The sequence below is a fragment of the Dermochelys coriacea genome, chromosome 2 (assembly GCF_009764565.3).
Source record: "Dermochelys coriacea isolate rDerCor1 chromosome 2, rDerCor1.pri.v4, whole genome shotgun sequence".
NCBI lineage: Eukaryota > Metazoa > Chordata > Testudines > Dermochelyidae > Dermochelys > Dermochelys coriacea.
Window position 1 is genome coordinate 128676316 of NC_050069.1, and position 22296 is coordinate 128698611.

Sequence of the window (22296 nt, forward strand, 5' to 3'; positions counted from 1 at the left end):
GCAACTACAGCAAAAACTTTTGTGACTGCCATGGGTGCTGTAGCAAGTCCAAAGGGGAGGATGTGAAACTGGTAGTGGTCTTGGCCAGCTGTGAAGTTCAGGAATTTCCTGTGAGATGGGTGAATATCTGCATGGAAATATGCATCCTTCATGTCAGGAGCTGCAAACCACATCACCTCCTGAAGAGAGGGGATTATAAATGCCAGCATAATTATCCTGAATTTCAGCTTTTGAATAAAAATGTTGAGTAGCTGATGGTCCAGGATGGATCTCCACCCTCCATCTTTCTTAGGGATTAGGAAATATGGGGAGTAGAACCTTTCCCTTGGTAGTGAAGTGGGACATATTCTAGCCTCCCCCCTCCCACCGTGTAAAAGGAATTCCACATCTTTTTGAAGAATCAGTTGAAGAGTGGTCCCTGGATGGAAATCAGGAAAGGAAAGACCTGGCAAGTGGAGCAATGAGTCCTTTCACATGAACAGTCCTGTGACCAGAGTTCTGGATGCTGTATCTGCAGCGTCTACCAAAGGCTGCAGAGTAATCATTGTTATTAATCTACCCGCATCCATAAGGTACTAGAACTGGGATTGGTCTTCCATAGGACGTTTGTCTCTGAAGTCCTCAAGCCTGGCATAGGTGTTAAAATATTTTGCTAATAGCACTTGGTAATTATCTATATGAAACTGGAGAGCTGCGGAGGAGAAAACCTTCCTGCCCATGAAGTCCAGTCTCATCAAACCCTTATCTGTTGGGGTGGATTTTTGGCCGTGTGACCAAGCTCTTTCCATAGTCACTTGTTCCATCAATGAGTTAGGGGCAGGATGGGGAAAGAAAAAAAAATCAGCTGCTTTGCAGGCATAAAATAACATCGTTCAGTTCTTTTTGGTGTAGGGGAACAAAATACTGGTGTGTGCTAAACCACTCTGGCTGGTTCTAATATGACTTTGTTAATAGGGAGGGCCACCCTGGTTTGTCCCTGAGGTTGAAAACTGTCCAAGCGCTGGTGTTGAGGTCCTGGATCTCCTTTAATGGGGTCTGTAGATCGTTAGCAAACCTTTGTAACAGCTCCTGGTTCTGATGGTAATCATCTAGTGGAGAAGGCAAAGAAGGAGTAACATTATCACTGGAGATGATAAAGAAGCCCCAATTGGAACTGCCAGTACCAATGGAAACAGTTCTGTTTTTTCCTCCTCATACACCAACACTTCCAACTGACGAGAGGGAGAGAAGCAGTACGGCACCTGAGAGGGGTCTGTACGCCTGCTCCATGCAGTCCCATGGGCCCCAATAAGGCCAAAAAGGAAGGATTTATGGTTCGTAGTGGAGCCCACAAGAACTGGTACCATTGGTCCTTGGGGACGGAATCACATCCAGAGGGATGGTAAGCATAGCCTCTGAAATGTCTGTCGGGGCTCTTGTGCCTCCACAGAGCTAATGGAGGAGCTACCTTCTCTGACTCCTCTGATTCGGAGGATGGTTCCGTCAGTAGTGCCAGTGCCATCTATACCAGGTCACTCATGCCCAATGGATGGAGATGGAACTGCTCCTGAGACACCAGTAAAAATTCTTCCTTTGGAATCAGGACTTACCTTAAGAAGTAGGGCCACAAAGGAGTGAGCACTCGGAGTAGGAGAGGAATATATCTTTTGATGTTACAAAGGTCTCTGTTTTGCCCAGAGTCTAGGAAGTTCTAGTGGAAACATCTGAAGGAGATGAATGGTCTCTGGGTAAACGAGGTGGAACCAACAATGAGCTTGGACCTGAACTTGTGGATGCGGTTGGAAAACATCCATCTTTCCACTTTGGTATTGCAGTCACTATTGGAATGGGCACATCCCGCTTTTGGAAAGCCTTGGCTACCAGTCTGGGGGTATTCAGCGGCATCAGTTCTGTGGGTTCTGTACATGACATCTCACCCCACCTGGACCGGCTCAGGGAAGGAACGTTTCTTCTGTACAGTCCCCTGCTTTGATCTTACAACAATGAGAATGTCCCTTAATTTCACAGGGAATTGTGTGGGGAGAGTTCTTAGGATTTGCTTGGAGGGCCACTGCTGGTCAGCTGTGGCCAATGTACGGTGGGGTTTCCCAGGCTTACATCAGAGCAAAGCCCTCTTCTTCCAGGAGGAACTTTTTCAATATGTTATCTCAAGTCTCTTGGGTTCTGGGTGGAAAGAATCAGCCGACACTGCACTTTGCAGTGATATGTCCATCACCCAGACAATATAGGCACTCTTCATGCTTGTCCCTGATTGAGAAGGACTGAGGGTAGGAGATGCAGGTCTTGAATCCCAGAAGTGTGGACATAGTCCTGGTGCTGGAGATGATTTCCCCAAATTGTGGGGAGAGTGTGGACTATTGTATACTATATACACTAACTATAAATAACTACCAAACTCATATATAAAATCTGTTTGCAAGTATTTTACTTTACAGGTTATGCATGGAGTAAAGTTGGACACAAGTCCAACGTGGGCCATGCAGTGGTAAAAAGTAACTGAAGAAGTATTGTGGGTCAATGACTCTCACACCATCGGTTGGACTTGTGCACATGTGCTTACTCACATATGGAATATACATAGAGACCATCACACAGAGAAGAATCTACATTTCTGATGGAGTTAGTGAAGATTGTGAACTTCAGACTTGTTTCTGAGACATGCTAACTACTTGAAGCTCCTCCGGACTTTAGTAGGAATTACGGACCTTCAGCAGCTTTCACTATCAGTTCTTTAATTCCTTCTGTCTGCCATTTCAAGCCTTTGAGTCAACAGAAGAGTTCATTTGTGGGAATTTTATATTTTATTTTAATATTTAGGACCAGAGACTACATTTATACAAGTAAATGTATCAGATGCAGGTTACTTTAGGGGTTTTTTTTGTTTTTTTTTCCCCTCCATTGAAAGATTTAGATGTCTAAAGGAATTATTAACAATGAGATTAGCTAAAACGTGGCCTCAGAACAAGTGATCAGAATATAAGAACAAATAAGCCCACAGCCTAATTCAGATTGAATATATGAGAAAGATGGAAGTCCACTTCTGAACTACTGTAAGAAAGCATAATTTCATTGACTTCAAAGGAGCTAAGCCTGTTTACATCAGCTGAAAATCTATCTAATATGGATCTTGCTACTGTAGTATCTGAGCACCTCACCATCTTTAATGTATTTATCCTCACATCACCCTTATGAGATTGGCAAGTGCTATTATCCCTCGTTACACACAGGAAACTAAGTCAGAGAGCCTGATTTTTAAAGGTATTTAGATGCCTAATGATGAAGATAGGCACATATGCACTTTTAAAAATCCCATTTGGTGCCTATCTTCATCTTTAGGCATCTAAATACATTTAAAAATTGGCCCCACATTCCTTGCCCATGGTTAGAGCCCTGTGATAAAATAAATAAATAAATAAAAATGACATGAAATGAAAAACTCACTGCACCTTCTGCAGAGCACACAGGACTGGGCCCATCTCCTTCCTCCAGGAATAGCAAACTAGCCCACTCAATTTTGGCCTAGCTGCCTTTCATCATGATGGGCTCAGTCCCAGGGAGAGGCAGGAGCCATTGCTGGAGAATGAGCATGGGACAGGCTTGCTCTCTAATATTCCCCTCCGCCCCACAGCCTTCCACCCTCTGGGGAAAGAACCCAATGTTGGGCAGTAGGGAAATATATGAAAGGAAATAAGAATGTTCCAATAATAAAATATTAAAAAATAAAGATTTTCACAGGGCTCTACCCATAATTAGAGAGGAATCCTGTGACAGAGCAGGGAATTGTCCCATGCTGGCTCTATAACCACTAGACCATCCTGGCTCTCCTGATTGACCTGGTCTAGATTCTGCAAAATGCCTATAAACTAGCCTCATTTTTTTAAACCACTGAGCACAACATATTTAGCAGAAATGATAGCAGTGAATGCTAAAGAGCAGCAGTCATTAATTGTGCACCTTTTGGCATTATTTCAAAATATTAAAAATCAGTAATTGTGGTGAAATATTCAACGCTTGTTTCTATAAAATATACATTATTGATAAAAACACAATTTTATGTACAAATAGTTGCTGATCCCAAATGTATATTGATATACCCACCCTTTTGTGCTTAAAAAGAGGGCAGGGGATGAAATATCCTTACCACAGCAACATATACAGGGACAATCACCAACCAGTTCCATGGTATTATTTGTGCTAGTAGTTATTCATTCAAAAAAAAAGTTAATTGATAACTATCCAAAGTTATCATGGAGGGGACTAGTAATTTGATTTGAAAGCATGAAAAGGCTTCCTTGAGACTGCAAGAATTGAGGGGTATGTAGATATGAAAGAAAGCCTTTTATGATTATCCATTAGCTATGTCTGTGTCTTCTGGGGTTTGCTGACAACTTGCAAAGTGGAAACTTCAGAATATTAAGGTTCAGATAGATTTTTCACAAATACACAGCTCTTTTTATTAACTTTATCCTTGTCTTTTTCCATGTTAAATTCCATACCCGTTGCACACAAAAGATTTAATTTCTTTTTATGTCCTTCAATGCTTTAATTTCAGGACCATTTTTTGAATGTTTTGTTTCCACAAAGCCATCAACATTTTAAAGGGCATTTTATATTTTTAATTAATTCTAAAATTATTGGACAAATAATTGGGTAAATATATTGGACAAATATCTCATAAATATGGAATTTCTAATAAATGTGTTGAGTGGTGAAGGATGGGTTTTTTTTTATTTGTTGGGTTGAACTGAAACTGAAAATTGTTGGTCAATCAAAAAGATAAAATAAATCAGATTGTGTCACCATGAAATGTCATTCATTATGACAGTGAACAGTCATTGGGCCAAGAAAAGAATTAAAAAAAATTATTATAGTTTGATGGTTAGGGAAGTCACCTAAAATAAGGGAGACCTAAGTTCAAATCTCTACACCAGTGACTAATTTTTTTAAAAAATACAACAGCTTCAACAGGAGGGACAGTAAGTCTTATACAAGAATACTTCAGTGGCTGGGGAACTCTCCTGAAATGTGTGGGAACCAAGTTTCACTACCTTCTCCATGTCAAGCAGAGGGGGAAATTGAACCTGGGTCTCTGATGTGCTAGGAGAGTACCCTAACCCACTAGGCTAAAGGTTGTAAGGAATAGAGTGTAATGTTTATATTTTATTTAGTGATGTCCATCATAAAGCATCTCAAAGTACCTTAAAAACCACATAGGTTATATTAGGTCCACTCCCTCACTACTAAAAGGTGTCAACCTCAGGGGCAGAACACAACAGTCATTTCAAACCAGCTACAATTCATTATGTCCTTTGGTTTATTTGTTTGTTTTAGTAGGGGAAATAATCATTTCTGAAGCGGGGGATGGGGGCAGAATAAAAATAGTTACCTTGGATTTTGTTGAGGATACTGGGGTTAACTCCCTTATTCAGGCAAAAAAGTGCCATAAAAGTATCATCCAGAACATCCTTTGACATCCACATGAGTTCTGCATGTGATTGAAATGACATTATCTATATCATTGTAGGACCCAAATTATTGTCCCTGTCTTGATTATGGAGAGCACTTCCACCTTTGGCTTCTGGGGGATAATTTACATAAAGGATTCCTCACAAAGATGGTCAGGTAGATAGGTCCTCTCTCATGGAATTTGTACCTTTTCCCACTTGGTCCTGACTAAATAGCAAGAATCATTCCAAAGATATGATAATGAAAGAATTTAAGAAGTAAATAGCTGCATATACAGCACCTAGATGACAGTGGTCTGATGATAGGAGATGGTGAACAGCTGTAGCTGATTGGAACCAAAGGAAGGTGTGGGTGCTCAGTGCCTCTGAAAATAAGACTAGTTATATAGATGGCTAAATATAAATTGAATTGTGGAACTTCACACATTTTAATATTTTAGCCTAAGCAATAAATGTCCCATCTCCTTAAATAAAGCATCTAAAGTTACTGAACATATTTTTGACTCAATGTTGAAACTGCTCCAAAAAATAGTGCTGTAACATGAATTAAAAGATCTTTTGAGGTACATTTTCAAATAAGTGCATAGAGTTTTAGCTATGAAACTCCTACTGAATTTTACAGAGGTTACACAGCTAAAACCTTTGTTGATGGTTGGTTAAGAAAGGGATAGATAATAGACAGAAAATATCATATTGCCTCTATATAAATCCATGGAATGCCCAAATCTTGAATACTACATGCAGATGTGGTAGCCCCATCTCAAAAAAGATATATTGTACTTGGAAAAGGTTCAGAAAAGGGCAACAAAAATTATTAGGGGTATGGAACGGCTTCCATATGAGGAGAGATTAATAAGACTGGGACTTTTCAGCTTGGAAAAAAGATGATGGGGGGGAGGGATATGATAGAGGTCTATCAAATCATGCCTGGTGAGGTGAAAGTAAATAAGGAAGTGTTATTTACGCCTTCTCATAACACAAGAACTAGGGGCCACCAAATGAAATTAATAGACAGCAGGTTTAAAACAAACAAAAGGAAGTACTTTTTCACACAACACACAGTCAACCTGTGGAACACCTTGACAGAGTATGTAGTCAAGGCCAAGACTATAACAGCATTCAAAAGAGAACTAGATAAATTCATGGAGGATAGGTCCATCAATGGCTATTAGCCAGGATGGGCAGGGATGGTGTCCCTAACCTCTGTTTTCCAGAAGCTGGGAATGGGCAACAGGGATGGATCACTTGATGATTTCCTGTTCTGTTCATTCCTTCTGGGGCACCTGGCATTGGCCATTGCTGGAAGACAGTATGCTGGGCTAGATGGACCTTTGGTCTGACCCAGTATGGCCGTTCTTATGTTCTCATGTTTATATAGAGATGTATGCTGAGTTTCAACCCAGAGTAAAATTACAAGGAAAAATAAACCCTTAATAGTAACCAAAGATATTCATATGGAAATTTTGCTACACCACTAGTTCTGTTGGTAACAGAAGAAATGAATACACTATACTAAATGGTGAAAAGTTTGTGTAGAAAAATGTATGAAGAAGGGCGGGGAGGATCTGTGATCATAAAACTTTCCTTTATAAAGGTACCCTTTTCTCTTTAATTTCACGGATGACTGGAATTCTCCATTTGAAAATATATCCAACCCTCCATGAAATTTACTTGTCTATAAAATGTCCACTCCTGTTAACATGAACAAATCGGCCTTCACAATCCTTGGTTACATATAATTAAACAGAAAGTAATTTAGGTGGGATCAGTTCCATGCTTTGACCTCCAGGAGTGTGGATGTTCAATGGGGTACCTTTTAGCAGGGAAAAATGCCAATTTGTACCCAATGTTTTTGATAATTCTAATAAATTTTCTTATAATTTTTATGAACAGTTTTAACCACTTCCTGAAAAAGCAGCAGCCAGTAGACTCCATTGGCCTAGATTTAGTAACACATAATCCTGCAGAAATTGAATATTAATATTAATATGGGATAAACGTAACCTAGCACATCAATTCATGAGGGCAATGCATGCAATTTATAATTATTATGACAGATTTAAATCTTCCACCTAGGAATGTATTAATTAGAGTTGACTTCAAAACAAAACAAAACAACAACAAAAAACCCCACACCTATGTTTGCAATACAAATGAAATTATTTCTATCTTTGAGTGGGTAGCAAAATTGTGGGGGAAAAGGTGTGCAGTTTTCATAAAACAAACTATTTTAATCCTGAAATATTTTTACCAGTTTACCAACAAAAAACAAACAAACAAAAAGAGATACTTACCTGTTTTAGGTTATTAAAAAAAAAAAGTAAAAGTAAGACTTAAGTACAAACATTAATCTACCCCACAGGGGAAGTACAATTCCCTGCAACCTCACCAGCTGCCAGACTTACTGTGAGGCTCCCAATGGTTTTCCCAATCCCTAGAAAAAATTTACTCAAGCTGTTCTGCAAGTGTTTTTGAACCCCCAGTTTTGTCAGAATGGTTAAGATCTCAGGGCCAGCAATTTCTTTTTCATTTGCTTGCTGATTTTGTGCAATTCTACAGTAACTGGGAGATGGCTCAGGGATAGTTGTTTTTTTTTATTATTATTAAGGATGAAGTAAATGCTGAGAAAGGACCTTAGTCCCAATATCAAGTCCTCGATTTTGCAAAGATGGATGTACCCAGTTTTAAGTATAAATAGTCCTATCAAAATCAATAGGGCTACTTGGAGGCTGAAAATTAACCATGTGCATACGTGTTTCCAGGATCAAGGCAAAAGACTGTTTTTTGTGGCAGTCAGAGTCTTTTAATTATATGTGTGGGTGCATGTGGTGCCCGCCACAGTGGTGCACCAGTTCTTCATTGAGGCCTCTATGCACTGCCATCATAAAAAATCCACAATAGTTTCACATAAAAGCATATTGCCAGGTGTTACCTAGTGTAGAGATGGCTCAGCAGCACAGACATCCTGAATGCTCATGTGAAAAATGGCAGATAATTGTAACTAGACTGTCTCATATTCTATGTTGAGATGGTAGTATAGAATGCACATCTTTCTATATTGAAGAAGAAGAAATGTTGGAGTATGCTAGGCCAAGTCATATTTTAGGGACACAATTACATTCTAAAAAGATGTTTTAGCCAATCAATGTGTCGCATGCCTCCTCACAAACTTTTTCTCACTATGGAAAGTTTAATTAGGGATGAACCATACCTGAGAAGAGAAAGGTTTAGTTAGCTCAAGATCATCCTTATAACAGAATAGGTTCCCATGCTCTATCTTTGCAAATATTCCTAATTCCAACTAGATCATATAGTGACATCCTACCAGTCCCCCTGAGACACTTCCTATTTTGTAGCTTAATGGAAATATTATATGAGCAACAGACTAAGCAGCAGTAAGTCAGAGGGTGGTGAAGAATTACAACTGGTCCCAGAAGAGAAAATAGGATATACAATGCTCCAATTCTTTAACAAAAATCTTATCCTCCTTTGGTCTGTTGGAGACCTAAATCTATCTAAAATATTAAAATACAGCACGTCCTCCCAGTTTCCCTTTCCATGCTACTGAACTGAACAAGTCAAAATGCTTGTTTGCTCATTTTAATGTAATATCAACCATAGATTGTTCATCCTATTCCCCAACACATTCTAAGTTTTTCAGCCCAGCAATTATACCCAGGAAGTCAATAATGAAGGAGTTTAATAAGTATGAAAATCAGTGTGCATGGCAGTATTGTCTGACTTGACAGAACTGGAGCAGAGAGATCCTGAGGTTAAGCTATACAGCAAATACTCATTCAGACATGCACATTAGAGTACATTGATTATTTACTGTTTAAAAAAAGCATATACCAATTTGTATTGTGCCATGCTTAGTTCTTATCTTTGCGGTTTTGTACATGTACTGGAGACATTTGGCTGTAAAATTACCCTAAATGCCCTTATTCACATTATAAATCAACTTTCTGACCACTGGTCTGTATCTGTCTTGCTGAGCTTTTTTTCCAATTTACTTCACACTCTGGAATGAAAACCTTCACAAAAGTGACCTTCTACATGTGAACTCCTCAACTTTCCAACTCAAAATAAAACACTGTCTTGGAGCAGGCCTAGTTTTCAATTTTAGGCAGATTATCTGTCTATTTATTTCTTCCTTGTCTACTATACTATGAACTGAGGGGTAGTTACCACCATTAGGGCTGTCTAATTAGTATACAGATGCACAAGTAAGTGATCGGAGAACTATTTTGAGAAGACTTTGAAATACATGCTATAGGCACATTCTGCAATCGTTCTTCTATCAAAGTGAGAATGTTCATGTTCCAGAGTTACACAAACACATGCCCATTCTTTTTCCTGATACTACACAGGTAAGTGCCTAAAGTGTACTTTGAAAATACTTCTGTACAGAGCTGTGAAAAACTGACAAAGAAAAACAGGAAAAAGAAGTGACAAATCTATGATGAGAACTACCCAACAGTAGCCATAGGGAAACTGCTGGTGAAACACATCACAAAAACCCAAATAGTTGCTTTTTATAGTGGCAATTGCTCTTCAGTGAGATGAGTGCTAGGCAATTTTTTACACCCTTACTGAGTATTGAAAAGAGGAGAGTCATCACCAGCAGCTGTTGGACCTCTTTTTAACCCAGCATATATTCTCCTTAGCTGTGCAACAACTTAAAAAAGAAAGACAAAAAGACAGTTTTATATGGATTCTGGTGAACAGCTAAAGGCATCTAGCTCAGGGACTATAGTGCTGAATCCTATTTATTTAACTCTGTAAATACCACAGCAAACATACACATGATCAGTGTACATAAATGTTGGTATCACTGCTCTACAACCCATGTCAAGAGCTGGTAAAAAGTTAGTGCTGTTCCAGGCTTCATTAATTTTAACATGAGTACTTAACCATCTGCAAAAAGCACCTTAAATAGAATTCTGAAGGCACTACAATTCTTATTGCCTGTGGAAATATCCTTCAGAGCCATGCCAAGGTAAAGGACCTACTCATAGCTAGCTCTGGCCTGCTGCAGATCCCGGAGGATCAATGAGCTCTGGTGGCTGAAATATTGGTCAGTCTCTAGTGAGACAAACCACATCCCTCCATGGAAAGATTCATGGGAAACTAAGAGGGAATCCTCACAGGGATTTCCTGCTCTAGAGCCTCCATCTTCTCCAGGTTTTCATGGGAGGAGAGCATGATCAGGGTTACCTGTGACAGATGGCATTTTAGGGCTAGATTGTGTTCTGAGCCTGTGCAGAGTATGTAGTGATAGACTGGGAAGATGCAAGGAGCCTTTCCTTTTCACCTCCTCCTCTAGTGTAGGAAGCTGGGCATAGCAAACAAACAGTGGTCCTCTGACCACATGAATTGTAACTGTCTCTTACTGCTTCTAGGGGTACAAATCACCACAAATAGGGCTAGGGGAAGCAGGGCCATAGTTCTGTCCCTTCACATTAGCATGCAGTGCTAACCAGATGCACATCAAAGAGCAGCAAGAAGAAAAGGAGTACTTGTGGCACCTTAGAGACTAACAAATTTATTAGAGCAGCCTATGCAATCCTAAGGAATAGGGTTGTGTGCACTCCTCCTTATGTACTGGAGAGATCTGGAAGGGACTGTGGTGAGGACAGAGCAGCAACCTTTTGGGTATTTGATAGCATGCTGGTGGCAAATAAAAAGCTATGATAGGTGGTATATTGGAAAGACCAGTTATTGAAATAATGGGCAAGGAGACCTGGAGTTAAAAAATAAAAGCCGTGATGTCAACGGAGGCTAATATCTCTATTATTTAGATATGCATATTAATAAAAGTAAATGTGCACAGTTATGCAAGATCCATTCCAGACAGGTAGCCCCCAGGTTACCTCACCCAAAAGAACAACATATTAAATTAAAACATAACTATCACTTTTGGGTGGGTCTCATCACTTCATCCCCAGTTTACTTACCTTATTAAGTGCAGTCCTGGGCCATTCCACTGAGCTTGGGGCTGCCAGGTGGGAAACTGTAGTCAACTTTTCTTAAGTATCTACTATCTGCCAGCAGATGGACTTGTACAAGACAAGATACTGTAAAGTAAAAATCAGGGAGGAGAAATGTTGTGGAATGACAGTGCATCTGAGTGAGACATCCCACATTTGTTTTAAGCAGCTTCAGACCCAGGCCTCCTAGATTTCACAAGGTCACCAGAGAAGGAGAGATCCTAAACTTATCCAGGGAACTTTTATATCTAAATTTTCTCTACCCTTGGCCCAAAACAACTTGAGAGTTGATTTTTTTTTCTGGAAAATAATCAAGTGTCCCTGAAATAGACATTCCTAATATGAAGAAGAGAATGGTCCATTTGTTAGGGTGGTAGCCTGGAGTTCTAGATTCAATTTCCTGCTCCACTCACAGACTTCCTGTGTGACCATGGGCAAATGAGTCTCTCTGTGCCTCGGTTACCCATCTGTAAAATGGGAACAACAACACTTCCCTACCTCAAAGGGTTTTGTGAGGAGAAATGCATTAATGACTGTGAGGAACTCAGATACTTCATTAATGGTGACCATATAAATACCTAACAGAGATAAAAAGAAACTTTTTCCAGAGAATCCATCAATTTTATGGTGAGTCTAGTGAATACTGGGACAGGAGCTCAGAAAATAAGTCACTGCTGTGTAGCTAGTTTAGATATGCAATACAAGTAATAATTATGTACCTTAGTATCAAGTCTCAGTACTTTAATTCAGGGAGCTCCCAATGGCCAGTGCTGGGACACAACATTGGCAACAAAGTTATAAAGAATCCTGCAGACTATTCAATTACATTTGGATAAAGAAAGAAATAGTGTGTGAGACTTAGGCAAACTGTATGGAAAAAAAGAGCAGCAACTGAGAAACAAAAACAAAGAAAAAATAAGTTTGAATTAACAATTTCAGCAGAAGAACACAAGATGAAAGGGAAGAATAGAAGTTACCTATTAAAAACAGGTATGTCAACTTTAAATATATTCTTATTTCTCCAGTTGAAGGTGCAATTAGGCAATTTTCAAACATGGGACATATTCATATCAAGTTCCATGATACTGAAACCACCACATTGAAAATGTCTGGCATTTAATTAAACATAGCTTGACAAGTGTGTCTGGACGCCACCTTTGGAAATGCCCCCCCCCCTTTTTTTTACCGAGTTTCCGAGAGGCATCATTATAGTTTGTCGTCCTCCCTGGGTCAGATCTTCAGCTGCTATAAATCATTATAACACCATTGATTTTAATGGAGCTATGACAACTTACACCAGGTGACATGATATGGAAAGAGAAAATGCTGCAGATGCCGCTTTGCTTTCAGATTTCCCAGATTTCATAGAATCATAGAATCATAGAATATCAGGGTTGGAAGGGACCCCAGAAGGTCATCTAGTCCAACCCCCTGCTCAAAGCAGGACCAAGTCCCAGTTAAATCATCCTAGCCAGGGCTTTGTCAAGCCTGACCTTAAAAACCTCTAAGGAAGGAGATTCTACCACCTCCCTAGGTAACGCATTCCAGTGTTTCACCACCCTCTTAGTGAAAAAGTTTTTCCTAATATCCAATCTAAACCTCCCCCATTGCAACTTGAGACCATTACTCCTCGTTCTGTCATCTGCTACCATTGAGAACAGTCTAGAGCCATCCTCTTTGAAACCCCCTTTCAGGTAGTTGAAAGCAGCTATCAAATCCCCCCTCATTCTTCTCTTCTGCAGACTAAACAATCCCAGCTCCCTCAGCCTCTCCTCATAAGTCATGTGCTCTAGACCCCTAATCATTTTTGTTGCCCTTCGCTGTACTCTTTCCAATTTATCCACATCCTTCTTGTAGTGTGGGGCCCAAAACTGGACACAGTACTCCAGATGAGGCCTCACCAGTGTCGAATAGAGGGGAACGATCACGTCCCTCGATCTGCTCGCTATGCCCCTACTTATACATCCCAAAATGCCATTGGCCTTCTTGGCAACAAGGGCACACTGCTGACTCATATCCAGCTTCTCGTCCACTGTCACCCCTAGGTCCTTTTCCGCAGAACTGCTGCCGAGCCATTCGGTCCCTAGTCTGTAGCGGTGCAATTTCATTTCATTCTATTCATTCATTCAGTCTATTTCATTCTTAGTACAGAAATATATCTAACACTGTGTACTGCCAAACTAAACGTCGCTGTTAATCATCCATGTCTATCAAAACATTTTCAAACTTCTCAACATTTCCTACACAGGAATCCTACTTAATTCAACTGAGGTGGGAGCACTGCGGAGTGTGAAAGAATAAAAGAAATCCATCTTATCACACAATGTGCCATATGCTTTTACACTCATTAGAGTTGTGCATGAGGATTTGTATTTAGTACCCTTCCCAACATAGGAGTCTGTGCAAAGACCCTAGCTAACTCAAATGCAAACATTTCATCAAATACCTAAAACTACACTAAACATGGAGAAGTACTTCTAACTGCTGCTCTCTTCTGACTTAGTAGACATTCAGCAGGAGATCAGTGCAGAATTGTCTGTCCACCCAACTTAGAAGGCAAATTTTACAGAAAAGTCTTACATAGGAATTGCTACAATTTCAGATTTAGCATGGGTGCTAGGGTGTCTGTGTCAGTCCGCGTCGGTCCCCAGCCCGCAGCCCCCTAGGCTAGAGCCGGGGCCTGGCCTGGACTGAGTCCCCGAGGAGGAGATGCCCTCACTGGACCCAGCTGAGGTGCGGAGCCACCTAGAGTGGAGCTCACACCAGTTCCACAACTGCAGCAAGGTCCTGGTCTGGGGGCTGCCTGGGGACGTGACCAACCAGGTACTGGGGATGGGCAGGGTGCCCAGGGGGGTGAGCGAACCTGGGAGGGGGGTGCCCGGGGATGTGACTAGCCAGATATTGGGGTGAGGGTTTGAAAGTGGGGACCAGGGAGCGGATATAGAACGGCTTCTGTACGAGGAGAGATTAATAAGACTGGGACTTTTCAGTTTGGAAAAGAGGTGACTAAGGGGGGATATGATAGAGGTCTATAAAATCATGAGTGGTTTAGAGAAAGTAAATAAGGAAGTGTTATTTACTCCTTCTCATAATACAAGAAGGGGCCACCAAATGAAATTAATATGTTGCAGGTTTAAAAACAAACAAACACAAGGAAGTATTTTTTCATGCAAGGCACTGTCAACCTCTGAAACGCCTTGCCAGAGGGTGCTGTGTAGGCCAATACTATAACTGGGTTCAAAAGGAGCTAGATAGATTCATGAAAGATAGGTCCATCAATGGCTATTAGCCAGGATGGATAGGAATGGTGTCCCTAGCCTCTGTTTCCCAGAAGCTGGGATTGGGTGACAGGGGATGGATCACTTGATGTTAACCTGTCTGTTCATTCCCTTTGGGGCACCTGCCATTGGCCACTGTCAGAGGACAGGATACTGGGATAGATGGACCTTTGGTCTGACCAGTATGGCCGTTCTTATGGCCAGGTGAAACAACAGAAGCTCAGGGCCAACAAATTGGATGGGAAATAAAATTGCCCTGAAAATTTATATACTGCTTTCAATTCATATAGCCTGTGTTTTCTAGCACAAAGTGTTTTTTATAGGAGGACAGTACTCAAAACCAAGAAGGTTCCCTCAATCAAAGAGGCAAGTTGCCATAGTGGTGGGAAGAATTTCTTTCAATAAGCCATTTATGGTCCATTCCTCAAATCATAACACTGAAACTTGTCAAGACTCTCAAGGTCACCACATAGTGCAGAGAACATAAATCTACTAGAAAGCAGCACTCCAAGTGAAAACAATTCCATATTCTCCTTGTCTTAACAATAGCCTGAGAGATTAACATGGTAAAGTATCTTTTCTTCCATGTAAAATATATTGAGGTTCTTATAGACATCAGTAAGCATGATGGAGCAACATGTGAATGATGTCCTTCTAAATAAACCACCATTAAAAGAAATATCTGATTTATCTTCCCCCCTCCATAGCCCATAACCACTATCCATTAGTGGGTTCCTCATAGTTCATATCTTCTGGGACAATCATGTGAACAGACTGAGGTTTGTAGAGAACAATAGAACAGAAACTTTTTACAGCTATAAAGTGTTCAACCTGACTAGTTGATTCAACTCCTCTAACTGCATTGCTGCCCTATTCCAAAGCTTTAGAAAAACTCAGGAGGATTCAAACAAAAACAAAGAAAGAAAGAAAGAAAGAAAGAAAGAAAGAAAGAAAGAAAGAAAGAAAGAAAGAAAGAAAGAAAGAAAGAAAACTGCTTATTGAACAACAACTGACAATAATTGGGCTGCTCTTCACAGTTCAGCTGATGCAACTGGCCAACATCAAGCTGATAGAAACATCAAGCTGGGTCTAGTGGACACTTTGGAGCACAAGATTTTGCTTTTCTACAAAACCTCTGGCAGAGCCAAGTTAGTCATGACAGTAACATCCTGTGATATCTGATTTGTGAATAGAAAGGAAACCATTAGAGGTAAAATAGCAATTTTCGTAGAAAAGAAAAGTTACACAGGAAAAAAGATCTGTTGTCAAGGAGAGTGGAAGAAGAAAAGATAATAGACACTGACTGACATGGCTGATGTTGCACAAGAGGAAAGTTGATGTTCCTGGTTCAACATCAATGAAGATATGTTAAATAATTTAAATTCCTTCTCCTTCCATATGGATTCCTCAGAGACATAAATAGGTATATACTGTATAACACTTGGATTAAATCAAGATGTATAGATAGGTCATACACAAAAAAACCATGCTACTTGTATTTGGGAAGATAGAACTAGATGTGTGCATAACAATAACTGCTTAACAATACTTTTGTTTTTAAAAGTATGCTATTTTCCCCCAAAAGTTCACAGTATGACTCTCAAGAGAGTGAGTGTGTATGTGCACATGTGTGCTTGTAAGCATTGATTTTTCCACCAGTTCTACCATGGCAAGGCTCACATAAGATCCAAAAGAGTGGTTCTTTTCACTGATTACATGTATGCATTTGAAACGTGCAGAGTATCCCATATGTATTTAAAAGGAACAAATAGATTTCTGGAGCAAATTGTTGTACATTTAATATGTCTCTACAATATAAAGAAAACATATTGTTACATTGTCAATTACTTTATTGAGTGTAGTCTGTGATTGCTTTTTTAAATTGAAATTGATCCTGAAGGAATCAAATAAATATATTGACCTGCTGGGGTTTACAGCTAAGATTCACTTAAACAAGACAATGTTCATAAAGGTCCTGTTAGAATAGATGGAAACCTAGCAGTTAAAATATTAACTTATGTCCTTTGAATACAGAATCACTGTGTAGAAGCAAAATCTGTGCATTTGGGTTTCATAGGAACTAGAATAAACCCCAAAATCGAAGTGTACAGACACATCTGATTAAAACAGGTACAAATGTACATGCAATTACTAGCTCCAGGATAACATTTTCAAAAGTGATGAAAGTATCCTAAGAGCTTGAATCCTGTTAACCTAAAAGAGACTTAGGCTCCTGTCATAAATATAAAGGGAAGGGTAACCAACTTTCTGTATACAGAACTATAAAATCCCTCCTGGCCAGAGGCAAAACCCTTTCACCTGTAAAGGGTTAAGAAGCTAAGATAACCTCGCTGGCACCTGACCAAAATGACCAATGAGGAGACAAATTACTTTCAAAACTGGAGCGAGGGGGGAACAAAGGTTCTGTTTGTCTGTGTGATGCTTTTGCCGGATCAGGAATGCTCTTCAGAACTTCTGTTAAATTAGTAAGTAATCTAGCTAGAAATGCGTTAGATTTTCTTTTGTTAAATGGCTGGTAAAATAGGTTGTGCTGAATGGAATGTATATTCCTGTTTTTGTGTCTTTTTGTAACTTAAGGTTTTGCCTAGAGGGATTCTCTATGTTTTGAATCTGATTACCCTGTAAGGTATTTACCATACTGATTTTACAGAGGTGATTCTTTTCCTTTTTCTTTAATTAAAATTCTTCTTTTAAGAACCTGATTGATTTGTCATTGTTCTTAAGATCCAAGGGTTTGGGTCTGTCTTCACCTATGCAAATTGATGAGAATTATTATCAAGCCTTCCCCAGGAAAGGGGGTGTAAGGCTTGGGGGCATATTTTGGGGGGAAGATGTCTCCAAGTGGGCTCTTAGCTTGTTCTTTGTTTAACACGCTTGGTGGTGCAGCATAGGGTTCAAGGACAAGGCAAAGTTTGTACCTTGAGGAAGTTTTAACCTACGCTTGTAAGAATAAGCTTAGGGGGTCTTTCATGCAGGTGCACACATCTGTACCCTAGCGTTCAGAGTGGGGAAGGAACCTTAACAGCTCCTAAGTGCTTAAGGCAGAATTTTACCTCCAGTGCAATTCCTGCAATAGGCGGCCATGGATGAAATCCTGCCCTGTTGAAGTCAATGACATTACTCTTATAGGTTTCAGCTGAGGCCAGGATTTTACTCCATGCAATAACCTGAATTGACTTTGAGAAGTGTCAGTCTCTCAGAATAGGTCATCTGCCTAAATGCAGGGCTTTAGGTATTCTGCAATTCCTTGACTAAGAAACTGGCTTCTGATTTCATCTTGATGCAGAATTTTCCTCCACAACCTGAGCTCCTATTTCCTTTTAAATCTGAATTTTTTTTTTCTTTTAGCCCTTATAGCTGCAGGGAAAACCAGAAAACCCAACCCAAGCGTAATTTATGCAGTGGGATCTCCCTGAGTTTGCAGATAGCCTGAAACAATAACTCTGAGAGGGTCAGCTCCCCATTCTTATTAACAGGCTGTTAACTTGGAAACCAAAAAAACCTCAAAGACCAACCTATGACCCATAGCAAAACTGTGAAACAGCATAAAACAAACAAACATATGAACTACTGTATTGTACATATTTCTCCTTTCATATTTCATTCAGTAAAAACTATTTTTAAAATAAATAAAGTTGCAGCAGAATTTTCACCAGTGTCAGACTTCTGGCTGAATATATAAGCCTTTGCCTATACATCCTCAGTTTTGGCTATTTAAGGGACTGGGAGAGTGACAATGTTCCACTGATACAGAAGGGATCAGTTAACATTTCATAGATATAATTATCTGGGAAAGCTGGGATTTTGCTCTTGATTCTGAAATACCCCCTCACACCCAAAACTAGTCCCAATTTTTGGACCTTTGGAGGAGACTCATCTCTTTTCTTAGCCAATTTGCTACAGGGAGGCTTTGTGGGAGGGAAGGTTATGTTTTATTTTGGGAAGTGTCTTTTCTTTCCTCTGTTTCTGAAAGAGGCAAAGATGTTGGGGTTTAATATACATTGTAAATGCCCCTGACCAACATGGATTTGGCACAATTTAAAAAACCAAAACTTGCCAGATACAAAGGGCCAGTTTTTCTCATGCACTGGGATATGTTTGGTACAGGAGAATGAGGGGAGACCATATGGAAGCCAGTAACAGCTCCCCAGTTCTGTGGGCACAAGCCTGAGGGTAAGTCAATGTAGTCTAGGGGCTTCTCTTTCTTACAATAGTTGGATATGGCCCCCCCCAAGGGACCATACTCCAGATGAGAATTGGAAAAGCACAACTCCACTCCACTTGCACTTCTCTCTTCAGCTCACTATTCCCTGCTACACTGGGATAGGTGGTTGGTGTAGGAGCCAGGTACACCAGGTTCACAAAAGCTGAGAATTCCCTCCACTGGGAAAAGAAAAGGAGTACTTGTGGCACCTTAGAGACTAACAAATTTATTAGAGCATAAGCTTTCGTGAGCTACAGCTCACTTCATCGGATGCAGCTCACGAAAGCTTATGCTCTAATAAATTTGTTAGTCTCTAAGGTGCCACAAGTACTCCTTTTCTTTTTGCGAATACAGACTAACACGGCTGCTACTCTGAAACCCTCCACTGGGGGAATTCTAACCCGGCTGGCTAGGGCCAGATTCCAGCTCCACGGCACCTTCTGAGTGACGATGACACCACCTTGCAGCTACCTGCCTCTGGTGGTTAACTAGTAAAGATTTATGTGAATTTGCATTAGAACAACTTAAATATTAAAAAAGAGTTTCCAGGAGCTCCCTACTATTTCACTGTCTCCTCTCTCTGATTGCTTTTGACTGCCAACAGCCATTTCAACTGTCCTGTGGCTGAATGGTAGTCAACATTTTAGCCATTGAGATGTTTGTCTTTTTCTGAAGCATCTACCCTAGACCACTGATGGAGACAAGATACTGGGCTAGCTGAAACATTAGTCTAGTTCAATATGGAAATGTGTAACATATTATAATATCTGTAGCATCAGGTATTAAACTATCAAATTACAAAGTAACATATCAAAATAATTTCTGCTAAGACATGAAAAGTTTAAGATATAAAACCTATTGGTTAATTGTAGGATTTTTATAACACTGTTCTGGAAAAGGAGTTTTCATTTCATATCTTTTCTAACTATCAGTAGCTTCAGTAATAACAGAGTCAGTACACATTGTATTCCTTGCCACAAAGTGCAGAGGGAATATAGAATTCTGTTGCTCCTTTTTTTTTCCTTTTTAATTCTGTGGGCAATATAGGCATTCCACCTACTTATATTGGGGATGAATTTTACTCCTACACCAACCTCTTCAAATGATCCATATCAAATAGAACAAGTTTTTGACAGCAGCAAGCTGTCACTTCAATTGTGTTCTTGTTCTCTTGTTCTCCCTCCCCGCAACAGGTCATCTCAGTGAAATCTCATTTTGTCAGTCTGTTGTTCTGTTCCTGATAGAGCTAGTCAAATAACAGTTGGTGAATACTTACTTCAATTAGTCTAATATAGTTCAAATACATTTCTCAATTATTTGTTTAATTATCCAGCTCTTTTTAATTAATTAATTGTTCTCTTCTATATTTGTCCCCATATATGCATTGCATTAAAAAGTCAGAAAATATTCATAGCCAATATTTCCCCATTAGCTGGCCAGTTCTAATCTGTGACAAAGTTATGTCACAAACACTGATCATGTACACCATAAAATGGAACGTTACCCACACCCACAGATTTGGGACTTAGTCACAGCAAAAACTACTAGTAGTATGAAACAATAGTTCAGCATTCTGGATGACACAGTAAAGAAGAGCAGAATTAAAATGTCTTCCTCAGCATTAGTATGAGTGGCTAGTCAGAGTCATGGAAAAGGGAGAGCCTGGAAAATGAAGATATAGCATCTCTTCCCCCTTGCTGTCACAATTTTTTTGGGGGGAGGGGGGGACAGTAAAACTCATCTGTGAACTGCTGCTGCCATTTTCATACTTTTTAATATAATATGCAAGAGCTACCATGGTAGCTTTCTCCCATGGTAATGTAAGGGGACTCTTGCCCCCTTACTAACATTCAGTGGGGTGTTTTGGTTGGCTAGCTCCCAGTACTAAAAGGGGAAGGGTCTATGGGAAATCAGGACCCTGAGACTGACAGTCCCCATGAACAATGGGGAGAGGCCAATGCTCCAGGTCAGCCTGAATGACAGGGTGGGCAGGTTAATCAGAGAGTCAGGAGGCCAGGGAGGTCCAGTCCTCAATGTGAGCTGGATTTGCCTAGGTCAGACAGAGTGGGGCTGAGCCAAGGAGAAAGCAGGGGCCCAAGCTAAGCTGGGGAGCAGAGCTGTGCCAGATCTGGAGGGACCAGAAAAGCAGCCCAGAGAGAGCAGACCCTGTCCTGGGAGCAGAGCTGCAGCCCCAAAGTCAGAGGCACAGCCCAGAGAGAGCAGGCTTGGCCTGGGAGCAGAGCTGCAGCAACCAGAGCCAGAGGGTCCAGAAAAGCAGCCCAGGAGGTAGGTCAGTGCTGGGAGCAAAGTCACAGAAGCAGCCTGCAGAGCAGACCTGTCCTGGGAGCAGAGCTGCAGCAACCAGAGGCAGAGGGGCCAGAGAAGCAGCCCAGGGAGCTGGAGGCAAAGCAGCAGCAGCAGCGCAGAGACAGAATGGCGCATCTGGGTGCGGTGAGCAGCTGGGGAGAGCGAGGGGGACCCTGGGCAGCGGGCCCAGCACAGGGAGACGCCTCAGCCAAGGGGCTCTGCAGGCCAGGCTTGGATCGTAACCCCGACAGGGCGGGGGCGACACTGGGCAGAAGGGTCCTACCACTTAGAGCCTGAGAGCGTGTGGCCACCACCAGAGCAAGTGTCCAACCCACAGCATCCCTGCAGCACAGCCAGGGCCTGAGAAGAAGGCCTGGGACTTACAAGGAACAGACTGTGAACTGCCCTGACAATCCAGAGACACTGTTTGTGATGTTCCCTGCCACAGAGCGGGTTGATGTGTTTCCTTTAACCTTTCCCATTTTGTCTTATTCTTTTTAAAATTAATTGTTGATTAAATAACTTGCATTTGCTTTAACTTGTATGTAATGGTCAGTGGGTCAAAGAAGTGCCCAGTGCAGAGAGAGTATCCTGGAGAGGGGACACCCTAGCCCCTGTCCTAGGTGACCACAGCAGAGTTGGGGGTCGAGCCCCCCAGGAATCCTGGGCCCAGCCTCTCCCAGACAGGAGAGTGGAAGAAGAGTCCTCAAGGGCAGGGAGGCCACTGGGTAAAGGAAGTGGGAGCGAGGACTCAGATCCTTTTGTTAGCCCACTTCTCCGGGGTAGTGCAGAAGCCAGGAAAGTTCCTCACAAGAGCGGGACTATTCCCCTGTTATAGTCACATAGTTCTTTGTTTTTCTGACTGCTGGGTTAGGTTGGACAAAATAAAAAGTGTTTTTACTGTGTATCAGTTTCGTGAAATGCCTATTCACATTTGGAACAATGGCAGAAAGCTTTTATTTTTTAAAGAAACAAAAATTGCTTTATGGGTTCGTATGATCACAAAGAGACCAAAATTAGGGGCCAGGGCT